This window comes from Heptranchias perlo, chromosome 6 (assembly GCF_035084215.1).
Source record: "Heptranchias perlo isolate sHepPer1 chromosome 6, sHepPer1.hap1, whole genome shotgun sequence".
Lineage (NCBI taxonomy): Eukaryota > Metazoa > Chordata > Chondrichthyes > Hexanchiformes > Hexanchidae > Heptranchias > Heptranchias perlo.
In genome coordinates this window covers 64,638,009-64,650,589 of record NC_090330.1, presented here as the reverse complement: position 1 = coordinate 64,650,589, position 12,581 = coordinate 64,638,009, and the positions used below count along the sequence as shown (strand labels likewise).

Sequence of the window (12,581 nt, the reverse complement as noted above, 5' to 3'; positions counted from 1 at the left end):
AATCATTAAAAGTAGCAACACAGGTTTATAAATGCAAAGCAAACACTGGGGTTCATTTCTAGAGGAATAGAAATGAAAAGCAGAGAAGTTGTGTACAAATTATTTAGAACCTTGTTTAGGACTCACTTAGGGTAAGTACTGTGTACAGTTCTGGACTCCATATTACAAAAAGGATATAGAGGCACTGGAGAAGGTGCAAAAAAAATTTACAAGGATGATACCAGAACTGAGGTTATAACTATTAGGAAAGACTGAACAGGATGAGCTCTTTTCTCAAAAGAAAAGGCTGTGAAGAAGAGGGGTGACCTGACAGAGGTCTTAAAAATTATGAAAGGGTTTGATAGGGTAGACATAGAGAAGATGTTTCCACTTGTGGGGGAGACCAAAACCAGAGGCCATAAATTTAAGATAGTCACTAATAAATCCAATAAAGAATTCAGGAGAAACTTCTTTACCCAGAGAGTTTAGAATGTGGAACTAGCGAATAGCATAGATGCATTTAAGGGATAGCTAGATGAGTACATGAGGGAGAAAGGAATAAAAGTATATGCTAATAGGGTTAGATGAAGTAGGGTGGGAGGAGGCTCATGTGGAGCATAAACACGAGCATAGACCAGTTGGGCTAAATGACCTGTTCCTGTGCTGTAATTTCTATCTAATTCTATGTAATGTAATATATAGGGCCTGAAATTCTTAGATGCCTGCTTCACCATCGGAAGCATGGCAGGCATAGAACTTCGATCCAACCATCTGTCCCAGTCCCAAACCTGTCCAAAATTCCAGGTTTGGGCTGAATTGCATGATGCTCCTTGGTCATCCTCCCCATGGGGGGGCACTTTGTCATTCCATTAAAGACTCAAGCCATCGTGGCCAAAGATTGCAGGATTTTTAAAAAAATTATATTTTAGTGCAACCACTTCGTGGGAAATATTTCCTTCCAAAGATGAACATTGTTATGCAGAGACCTGCATTGTAAGCCCCACTTCAGTCAGTGGAACACAGGCTGGTATCATGAAGGTGTACTCTGCATTCAGGGCAAAGGAGGCTGATCTTGTGGGATTTCTGGCAGGTGGCATTATCCCACCAGTCCTACCTCTTCTGATGTCAGGACAAGGAGCTGGGGGTAAACAGTACACAAGAAGCATAAGACCATAAGAGATAGGAGCAGGAGTAGGCCATTCGGCCCCTCAAGCCTGCTCCGCCATTTAATGAGATCTTGGCTGATCTAATTTTTACCTCAACTCCACTTTCCCGCTCTTTCCCCATCTCCCCCATTCCCCAAGCAAACCCATCACCCCACCTCCCCTCCCGCCATTAGAATTTCTGATCGTTGGAAAAAGCAAAACCACATCCTGCTCCAAAATCCAATGCCCATCTGGCATACGCCTCTGTAGCACCTCCCAGGCACAGGAATTTCAGGGCCATAGCATTTAGGGCATCAGGAAGATAGCATTCTAGAATACTTACAATTGACATTCACATTTGCACCTTGAATGTTACAGCAATGGTAAACAAGCTCATTTTTTCAATCTGTCCTTGTATATCGCCTATGGTGTTGTATACGGGGAGTCAACACCAAGTGCTGTCTACAGGTCAGGGAACGTTTAGGGACGGGGAGGAAGCCCGGACCTAGGCAGCGAAGAGGAAAAGGAGTGGGGAGAAAAGGGAGGGAAAAAAAGGGAGTAGTGAAGGTGAAGAGAAAAGGGAAGGAAGTGGGAGGGGAGAAAACTTAGAAGGATGGGGGAGCTGAAAGGGTGAGAGGAAAAGGGGGACAAACAGGGTATGGGCAGGGTAAGGTTACTACCTCCGTAGAGAAGGAGCGAGGATAGGAAGCTATGTCAGCACCAGGACAGGGGTTGAGCAATGCCTCAGCAGTAATATTTTTGTGACCCAAAATGCACTAACCTGAAAGTAGTATTGTGATTTTTAAAAGGGAGAAATTCCTTATAAGTGTCATACAACTGATCGGGTGTAGGATGTGCGGAGGCCGGTACAAAGTCTGCACTTACCTAATATTCACCTTGTCCAAGATGTCCACCAAAAAAGAGTTTCAGAGAGGTTCATTGTTTCAGAGCCACCTGATGGCCAGAGCATGGACCTGCAGGCACACTTAAACCAGACTTTTTGATAGTGAATTGCAATCACCAACATTTGTCACTGAAAAGGAAATGTAAGGAATCTTACAACACCAGGTTATAGTCCAACAGCTTTATTTGAAAATCACAAGCTTTCGGAGGCTTTCTCCTTCGTCAGGTGACTGAAAAGCAAGACAAAGGGCTGAGTGCTCCAAAGTGGAAAACCCTATTAGAGCACCACCTACTGGCAACTACAAATAACAGTGATGTGGACACAATTAACATTGGAAACTTCATATGGAATGTTGATAAAAGACAAAGCATACCGATTTTCATAATACTAGTTGATCTTCTGCGACATTACACATGGGAGTAAAGACTACATGCGATATTCAGGTCATGGGGGGGTTAGAGGGCAGAGGATAATTGGACACAGGTGGGAGATGGCGAAAGAAGGTGGAGGGAAGAAAAGAAATGGTGGAGTGGAAGAGAAGAGATGGGGAGAAGGAAAGGTGAAGAGGGGATAGGAAAGGGTGAATGGAATTGGGAGAGGGAAACATGGAAGAGGGGGGGGGCAGAGGGAGGGGAGAAGGGAGCATGGGAGAAGGGACCATGGGGGAATGGGGAGTCAAGGCAGGAAACTTTAACCTCAAGATCCCCATTTCACAACACCACCTACCAACTTAACAGGTACTGCATGGTATGTTGTGACCCAACTTTCATTATATAATCAATGTTTAAGTGTAGGTTGCTTGTGGCAAAATAACGTTGAGGAATCTTTAATAGTCCTAGTTGATCTTCAATGGCATTGCAATGCTGTTTCCTGCAGCTTTTTAAACTTAAGATCCCGTGCCATGAAAATAAACTACCATTATTTTTCATCAGATTACTCGAACAATTCTTAAGTGAAGGATTTTCTGCTAAAGGGTATTTCTAAAGTCGGACACGTGCTGCCATGCTCATTAACATAGATAAGTCTCATCTTGCTCCACGATGCTGAAGACCACTAAAAACAACTACCAACATTTCGACACACACAACAGCACTTTACAGCATCTGTTTTGTTAATGACTAAGGCAAAAAATTACTGGTCAATAACCACAGCAGCCCAGTGTGAAAACAGAACACCACTGGCTTAAACTCCTGCACGAAGCAGGAGTTCATAAGTTTGTTCCACACTTCCAGTCATGGGGAATAGCTATGTTCACTAACCACTTCAACAAGGGAAAACTACCACAAAAATTGCTGAACCACAGGCTATCTCTTGTAAAATTCAATAATAGAATTCCATGAAAGTATGGACATTGCTTCAGCTTGTAGCTGAATCAAAAGGCACAACACAGCATAAAAGTCAGACATAGTAAAAGAAACCGTTCAAAGACCCTTCTGTAAACTTTTTCACAATTTTTAATACATTTTATCACTTGAAAAGTATGAAGTACTGACTAGAATGCCAATCTTCAATTGATGTAAACAATTCTGCATATTGCCTTAGCACATTAGTGCACCTCTAATAAAAGCAGTATTCTATGCACATGTATGCAATGCGACAAGTGCACCGTCTCTCTGGTGGCTGTGAATGTAGAAAAGATAGTTGTAAAATTTCTACATTACTTTAGGGTGAAACAGCAGACCCAGACAAGTACACGGTCTTCAAAGATCTGTCAGTATGAAGGATCAATTACACAGGTCAGTAATTCTCCATTTCCTTCAGCTGAAACAAGTTTTGAATGTCAGTTTCCAATTCAGGACAAAACCTTAAAGTGACATTTACATACTCTAAAATGACAATGCTTTATATTCCCTTGAGAGATGTGGCTTTAGTTTAGTGATTGAAATACCAGACACTTTTGAAACTGCAGAATGTTTACTTATATATACAGGTCATAGATTGGTGAAACTATTAGCTGCTTGGAAATTGACCAAGTTTGGTCTTCGGTTTTATGGCCCCAGACGAATCCAAGCACCAGAGGGCTTCTGCAGCATAGTTCGTCTCTCAATGATCTAGCACAATTTACATCAAGCTAGCCTGTTTAAGATGTCCCACTTTGCTCTCCCATAAGGCTTGCATATTGCATTTCCAAACACCCCATTTGGACACATGAATTCCCAAGCCTTAGGTTGGTTTGATCAACACTTCTGAATCTACCACTTATATTTATTGATACAATCATACTGGAAATGAAAATCGGGTGGATTCTACAATGGGCAGGCGATGTAGTGGAGGTGAAAATTATCCCCAATATTTCTAGGATAATGTCAGAGGGGTTAGGATGCAGGGCCTTGTGAGCCAAACACCAAACCAACAGTATGCACGGCTATAAAAAGTTTACAATCTCTTCTCAATTGCTCAAAATTTGAAATCTCTCTCCTCATATAGATCTTTAATTCTCATTCCCCAACAACACAGCATCCAATTCTAAACAATATGCTGTACCAAGCAGATAGATAAATTGAACTTTTATTTTCGAAGAACAGCGGAGTTCTTCAGGTGTTCTGCCAATATTTATCCCTCAACCAATAAGACCTAAATAAAAACAGATTTCATGGCTATTTATGGGATCTTGCAAATTGGCTGCCACATTTCCCGACGTTGGAACAGTCACTTCAAAAGCACTTCATTGGCTGTAAAGCATTTTGGGGCATCCTGCAGGTGTGAAAGGCACTTTATAAATGGAAGTTTCTTCTTTCTTTCCAATCATACATCAGCCTGTACAACCAAATTTTGCTGAAACTTGCTAGACACCATCACCATTTTGGCATGTCACAAGACGATTGTGGCCCTCATACATGCCATCAATGGATTCCAGTGACAGGGTTTCTAGGCTTGTGTCCACTTCCCACCTTTTGCTGGCAAATATCAGCATGGGATTGAAACTTCCCAATCATATGGCTTCCACACCGTCTTCTGACTTCAGCACCCAGCAGCAGAAAAGCAAACCAAAATTTGTGTGCTTTACTCACTAATCAATCTACAAATGAGAGGCTATAAATAATTGAAGACGTGCTGATTCGTAAAATGAAGTCAGATTATAAATGGAGTTGCATCAGTTGATGAGACTTCGGGATGAATTTCTTCTAGGCAATGCTAATGTTTGGATATGCATTTTACAAGATGTCTAATTTCAATTCAGTTGCTGGCTTAATAAACACTGAATTTAGTACAAACTTCCCACTATTTTCAGAATGTTTGAACAATATATTTCAGCTAAAACACTTACTCTGGGAATCCAAGCTCAAATTACTACGGTTTGATGACAATTAGTCCTTCCTAATGTTTGCTAAGTCTAAGTTGTAATCATGCTAATAAGAAGCTAAAGAGAGCTTCGAGCTGCAGATCCTTTGTGTGACTGAAATATACTTCAGAAGTATAAAGATTCAGAGCAAGTCCAAGTAAATTGATTATTACGACACATGACAACCATCATCATGAGGGGAGGCAAATGGCAATTATCTTGAAGAACACTACCAAAAACCACCAACTTACATTGGAGCCACCTCTTCAGAGACTGGTCATTAGGATTTGGTTTAAGGCATGCAGATGCTCAGCGTTCCAGAGCTCAGTTATGATTTTGATCCGCAAGAAGGGAGATCCTAGTAATTAGAAAATTGCGGAGGAATCTCGCTTAAGATTGTTCTTTAGCAGCATGCATATCGAACACTTGAGGCCCATGGAGCAATCAGAAAAAGGAAGAGGTTGTGGGTTTACAAGAGAATTCAGAGCACTGAGGCTCAGAAAAGACCCACTAACATTCCTTTCATCGATTTTCATATAACTTTCGACTCAATACCTAATAATAAAAAAGCTGTAAACTATGGGGATACATGGCCAAATCATAGATTTTATCCAGGATGTGTATTCCAGTTCGAACATGAGCACATGGCAAAACTTGCTGGAGAAAATTTAAATTGGTATGTTCTTGACATGACTGTTGTGTTCAAAACATTGCATATTAAGAAACCTATTTCAATATTTTACATTATAAACCAAGCCTAATGACATGGGATGGGAATTAGTTAGGAGATAGGAGACAGAGTAGGGATAGTGGGTATGTACTCAAATTGTTAGGATGTGACTAGTAATGTCCCTCAGAGATCTGTATTGGGTCCTCAGCTTTTCTCTACATGAATCAATAACTTGGATACATAGCTCTCTATTCTGTCATTTAAGTTTGCTGACCTCACCAAGTTCGGTGGCACAGTAAACAGTGCAGATGGGAGAAGAAAGTTTTAACGGGACATTGATCGATTAAGTGAGTGAGCAAAACTGTGGCAGATTGAGTTCAATGTGGGGAAGTGTGAGGGCATCCACTTTGGAGCTAAGAAAGATAGATCAGAGTATTTTCTAAATGGTGAGAAGCTAAGAACTATGAATGAGCAGAGAGATTTAGGGGTCGAAATACAGAAATCACTAAAAGCTAGTGGACAGTACAAAAAATAATTTAAAAGGCAAATGGAATGTTGGCCTTTATCCCAAGCTGGAAAACAAAGGGGTGGAAGTTATGTGACAGATATATAAAGCTCTGGTTAGACCCCATTTGGAGTACTGCATTCAGTTCTGGCCACCACACCACAGGAAGGATATATTGGCCTTGGAGAGGGAGCAGCACAGATTCACCAGTATGTTACCAGGACCAAAAGGGTTCAATTATGAGGACAGGTTACATCAACGAGGCTTGTATTCTCTTGAGTATAGGAGATTACGGGGTGATCTAATTGAGAAGTTTAAGATGATTAAAGGAGTTTATAGGGCAGATAAAGAGAAACTATTTCCTCTGGTGGGGGAGTCCAGAACAAGGGGGCATAACCTTAAAATTAGAGCTTGGCCATTCAGGGAGCACTTATTCATACAAAGGATAATGGAAATCTGGAACTCTCTTCCCCCAAAAAGTTACTGAGGCTAGGTCAATTGAAAACTTCAAAACTGAGATTGATAGATTTTTGTTGGGCAAAGATATCAAGGGTTACAGAACCAAGGCAGGTCGATGGAGTTAAGATCCAGATCAGCCATGTTCTATCTGAATGGCGGAACAGGCTTGAGGGGCTGAATGGCCTACTCCTGTTCCTAAAATCCATTATTACATCAATTGAACTATGGTGCATGCAGAAATGTAGGCCTGCTGTGTTGTGTGTATTACTTTCTGATGAGACAAAAATAGTAACTTGTAACGACCACATAATTTTAATATTCAGAATATCTCCAAACATTCCAAGATGAATAATATTGGCTTCAAATGCAGAATCACAGTAAACTTAAAATGCTGGAAAATTAACAAAAAGCGTCAAATATCACACTTTCCTGCACAGTTCGGGAGCACCTTCAGTGCTCACTTTACCCTTCATGATTTTCCACATCCGCCAATGTACAAAAGCACTTTTCGGGACTTTACTTTCGGTGTGATGCAAGTGACTGGATAGTCAGCATACCTGACAATGAAGTTATACCAAGCTTATGCCCCAGTGCGCGCTCACACTAACTACTTGTCATAGTCGCGGTCATTTTTCAAGAATGGACAAAAATGCAAAATTAATCCCCGAAGCACTGGTAAAAATTATGGAATCTCATGTAATTACAATTAAAATTAAAATTAGCTTAGTCACTGTAAAGCAGTGACCCTGGTCGTAGGCATACGTTCAGGGCCATTCGTGAAAAACTACATTTTTGAGCAGTCAGTTTTCTTGAAGCTATGTCAGCTTTTGGAAGTTTTCTCGATTGGCATTTATGTTACTTTCCCCAAACAATGGTGGTGGTGGTGAGGGAAATTGTGTTAGGTAGGAGGGCACCCCAGATATAAACTGGCACCATAGAAAAAGCTGAAAGAATCTGTAAAGCGCACCTCTCCTGCATCCAACAGGAGTCCACGTTCTCAAAGTATAAGAAATTCAGTAACAACAGAAGTCTACCAAAAAGGCAGGAGAGAATATATTGAGGGTAAATTGTTGAAGACATCAAACTAAGATGTAAACATTTCCATGGAAGACAACTGAATGCTTTGAAACTAAACTGCCACTGGATTAAGTTCTGTTGTACTTTCATGAATGAATCTAATACTGTTATGTGGAAATGAAACCAGCTAGTAGTATGCTGTGGTTGGATGGTTGTAACAATTACATTGATGGTTACATTATCTTGCTAATAGTTATTAAATGTATTTTTTAAATATAAGTCATTGTGTCCATATAGTCCTTGATGCATAAAAGGTAGGCCGATGTTAAATGGCTCCTTCTGCAATTATGCAGTGTATCCCTGTTGATATCTGAAGGGAGTCTGATCTTTATTGAAATCTGAAATGCGTTCATGTTGACCCAGAGCAAGCTAAATCCAGAATTCAATACAAAATACCACACAAATGTAAATTCTGGTAACTTCTTTCCAACAGTAACCTGGTCTCTGCCTGAAAGGATATCCAAGTATGAATCTGAAACCACTGCACATGAATAAATTCCCTATCAATGTGCACGTAACAAGGGCAGGGACAAGGAATGACAAAGGAGCAACAGAAATATCTAAGATATCCACCAACGGGAATCTTGATCTTAAGGGAAATACTGAATGCAGTGTTGCCAAGGACATCATAATTAACAAGAAAAATGTCAAATATATATGCAACACAGAGCATGAAACAAACTACGATTCTACTGATAATAGAAAGTTAAAATCCAGGGACTAAGAAATAGCAGAGTTGACAAATATTACTTCACATCGGTATTTACAGAAAAGGAGAAGAAGTGAAAGTTATCGAAAGTCCACGCAGATGTCCAAATTTCAAGATTTGCCAAACAAGCCGGTTTGCAAATAATTCTGCATTTTATTATTAAAAAAGGACATTAAAGCCAAAGAAAGCATGCAGTGTAGATTCACTGAGATGATACCAGAGATAGGGACTGTTTCCAGCAGAGGAGGCCACCGAACAACGGGTGGGAGAATGGTTAAAAATTTAAAATCGTGAAACGTGACCCCAGTGCATGGGATACATGCCTGTTGCCATTTTTACGGCAGCAGGTTGCATGCCATGTCTGTATCCCGCTCTCAAGAGGCGGGACATTTCATTGTAATATTTAAATCAGACTCCCACAATGCAACTGGGATCCTGATTTAAATGTAACACTGACTGGCCAGATTTCCCAGCGCTCTGGAAATCAGGCAGCAAAATGGAGACAGGGGCTGCCGGATCAAGCAGCTTTTCAAAGCACTGCTCGTGAGCCAGGAGGAGCAGGATTGCGTACCCCGGCCCCCCAAGCAAACCTTCTGCCGATCGCAGACTCACCTCACTGCTGCGTTCGGCCGACGGTATCCCCCGCCACCCCCAAACCTGCGATCCTGAGCCTTCTGCCCTGCGATCTTTGCCGACCGCCACCCCCCCACCCCACCCAATCCCTCCCTTCCGATTGCCGGTCTGACCCCACCCCTCCAACCCTATTATGCCCCACGATCTTTGCCGACCCCCCATTCAATCCACGATCCCTCCCTCTCGATTGTCCGACTACCCCCCTGCCCCACATTCTCTGCTGATTGCCGGGAACCAACCCCAGAGGTCCCGAGCCGCAGCCTTCCACTGCAGGCTTTCCCGCCCAGCCTTCAATCCAGCCAGCTGCCAGGCAGGAAACGGCATTAAAAAATTATAATGAGGTCCTGCCGTTAAATTCGGCAGGACCTCTGCGTGCCCGAGATTTGTGCGTTTCCCCCCGCAAATATGCTACACACTCCCTTCCCGTAAACATAGGAGCCAATGTCTTTGCAATGGAACAAACCAGTTCTTCATATCTTGGGAAAACCCTGCTGTTACTTACACCAATGAGAACTATCTGCAATATAAATGAATCAGCTGAATCTAATTGAAGATCAGAGACACCAGCTTTGAAGTTAAAAGACAAAAAGACAAACTACTCAGACACCATCATAGGCAAGCTCAAGTGGATAAGTACACAGTAATGCAAAGATAAGCACTCAAAGATTAGCCATTTATCACGGCGAGGACTGCAGCAGCCACAGCCGATGTTGCAATAAACTGGTTGCATTCAACAAGGTGTATGTGTGTATTCATTCTCTCTCAAAACCAGTGTATAACCAGACTTTCTATTAGCCCAGTATCTCCGAAAACCATATGCAGTCCTTGGCTACACTGCCATGATCTGAAGGCTGCATAAATCTAGGTTGAGTAAGTTAAAAATAAGCAAATTAAATGATCACAAGAACAAATTAATCCGAGGAGTCATTCCGCTTAATTTTACAATCCAACATTACAATGTTGGTTCTGTTGCATGAGTGAATAGCAGTCAAAATTACAAGTTATGTAAAAGCAAGTTTACCTGTTTCTGACTACACAGATAGTCATTTGAACACTCAACAAAATGACAGTATTCTACACAATGTCAGTCTTCTAATGTGAACAATTTATGGTGGACATCAAATCTGCACATAAATTATCTTGGTCTGCTTTAGCTTAGCTAATGAATATTTATGGTGGACCAGCATGTGGTTAATGTTAGTTTTACTCATAGGAAGAAGAAATTTCGAATAAAATTAACAATGAAGTGTAAGGCTACAGGTTCAGTACATCTATTAGGTTTACTGCCGAAAGGCCATCGCCAACAGGCTCAAGTCTGCTCTGGAAACCACATGCAGAACAGTGGGGTGAACACCTGCCTCATCAGCCGAGACCAGGAGAAGGCCTTTGACAGAACATCTCATACGTACATGATGGACGTGCTCTGCAAAATGAGTTTTGGGGAGGGAATCCGCGATTGGATCCGATTGCTCTATGCGGACATCGTAGCACAGTCCTAATCAACGGGTGGGAGTTGGAGAGCTTTCCAATCAGATCTGGAGTCAGGCAGGGCTGTCCTCTCCACGTGGTATTGTTCGTATGTTGTATCAAGCCGTTTGCCACGTTCATCAGGAAGGATGTGAGTATCAGGGGGGTGACGATCCCAGGCAGCTGAGGCTCTCAGGTTAAAGCCTCCCTGTACATGGACGATGTCACTGTTTTCTGCTCCGACCAGCAGTCGGTCCACACACTGATGGGCATCTGTGACCCTTTCGAACTGGCATCAGGGGCCAGAGTAAACCGAAATAAAAGCGAGACCATGTTCTTTGGCGGTGGGAGCCCGATCCTTTGTCCCCTTCACCGTCAGGTGCAACTACCTGAAGGTGCTGGGGATCTGGTTCGGAGGGCCCCTGGCCTGCACAAAGAACTGGGAGGGGTGAATCGCCAAGGCCAAACAAAAGCTTGGTATGTGGGTGGGGCGATCCCTCTCCGTAACCGGCAGGAACTTGGTGATAATGTGGTACTTGCGATGTTGCTCTATGTGGCCAGGGTCTGGCCCATTCCCCACAACTCCACCGTCACAGTCACCCAAGCTATCCACCACTCCACCACTTTGTCTGGAGATCCAAGGTAGAATGCATCCGCAGGACTACAATGTACAAGACCGCAGGCTGGGGTTGGGGGGGGGGGAAGGGGGGGAAAGAGAGCATCCCCAGCACCACTCTGATCCTGATGGCCATCTTTGTGTGTGGCTGCATCAGGATATGTGTACAGTCCCAGTACACAAACACCAAGTGTCACTACGTGCCGGGTTTCTACCTGTCCGACACTGAGAAGGCTGGATTTGGCCACACTGGCCGAGCAGACGTCCGTCCATCTGGACCATTTCCCTCCCACACCATCCCCCCCACCGTCCACCTGCCCCAGGTGGAGAAGTTCCTGAGGAGGAACCCCTTCGACCAAAAGGCCGTCAGACAGTGGTCGAAACTAAACTTTCTCAGAGTCCTGCAAGGAACTGAGAAGGTGGACTCAATCAGTCCCTTCCTCGACCAGACGGTCGAGGCCATTTGGCAGAACGTCTCGTCGCCGGAACTGACCAACAGGCACCAGGAAATCGCCTGGATAGTGGTGAGGAAGGATCTCGCAATGTGGTCCTTCCAACATGCACGGAACCTCAGCGTCACCGCGAGCTGCCCTCGAGGCTGTGGCTGGGAGGAGACCGTCTTCTACCTCCTGACGGGCTGCCGCTTTACACAGAGGGTGTGGAGAGATGCGGTGGTATCTGTCCCGGTTCATCCCAAACAGTTCTGTAACACAGGACGCTGTGTTCTACGGACTGTTCCCCGGGACGCACACCGACACAGATATTACCTGCGGCTGAAAGACCATCAACTCTGTGATGGAGGCCCTTTGGTCCGCCCGAAACATGCTGGTCTTCCAGCTCAAGGAGCTGTTCACGACCGAGTGTTGCCACCGAGCACACTCCAAGGTGCAGGAGTACATGCTGTGGGACACACTGAAGCGAGGTGCAACCTACGTAACGGCTTTATAGGGAAAGACCACATTTAGAGCCCTCCTGTCATTGTATACCAAGGGGCTGGAATCAGGGAAAAAAAACCCTCAGGCAGAATGTAAAATGATATGTGAACGTATCGAAATGTACTGTACCTGTAACCAGTAATGACTGAAATGCAATGAGGCACCCTAGGGTGCCATGAACTGTATTTACAATGTATGG

The 12,581-nt window shown here is 43.4% G+C and overlaps 1 protein-coding gene across 1 annotated transcript in view; it reads right to left on the bottom strand.

The window, feature by feature from the left end:
• LOC137323053 (protein diaphanous homolog 3-like) overlaps nt 1-12,581 on the bottom strand; it is a 796,634-nt gene that overhangs the window by 584,906 nt on the left and 199,147 nt on the right. The window lies entirely within an intron of this gene.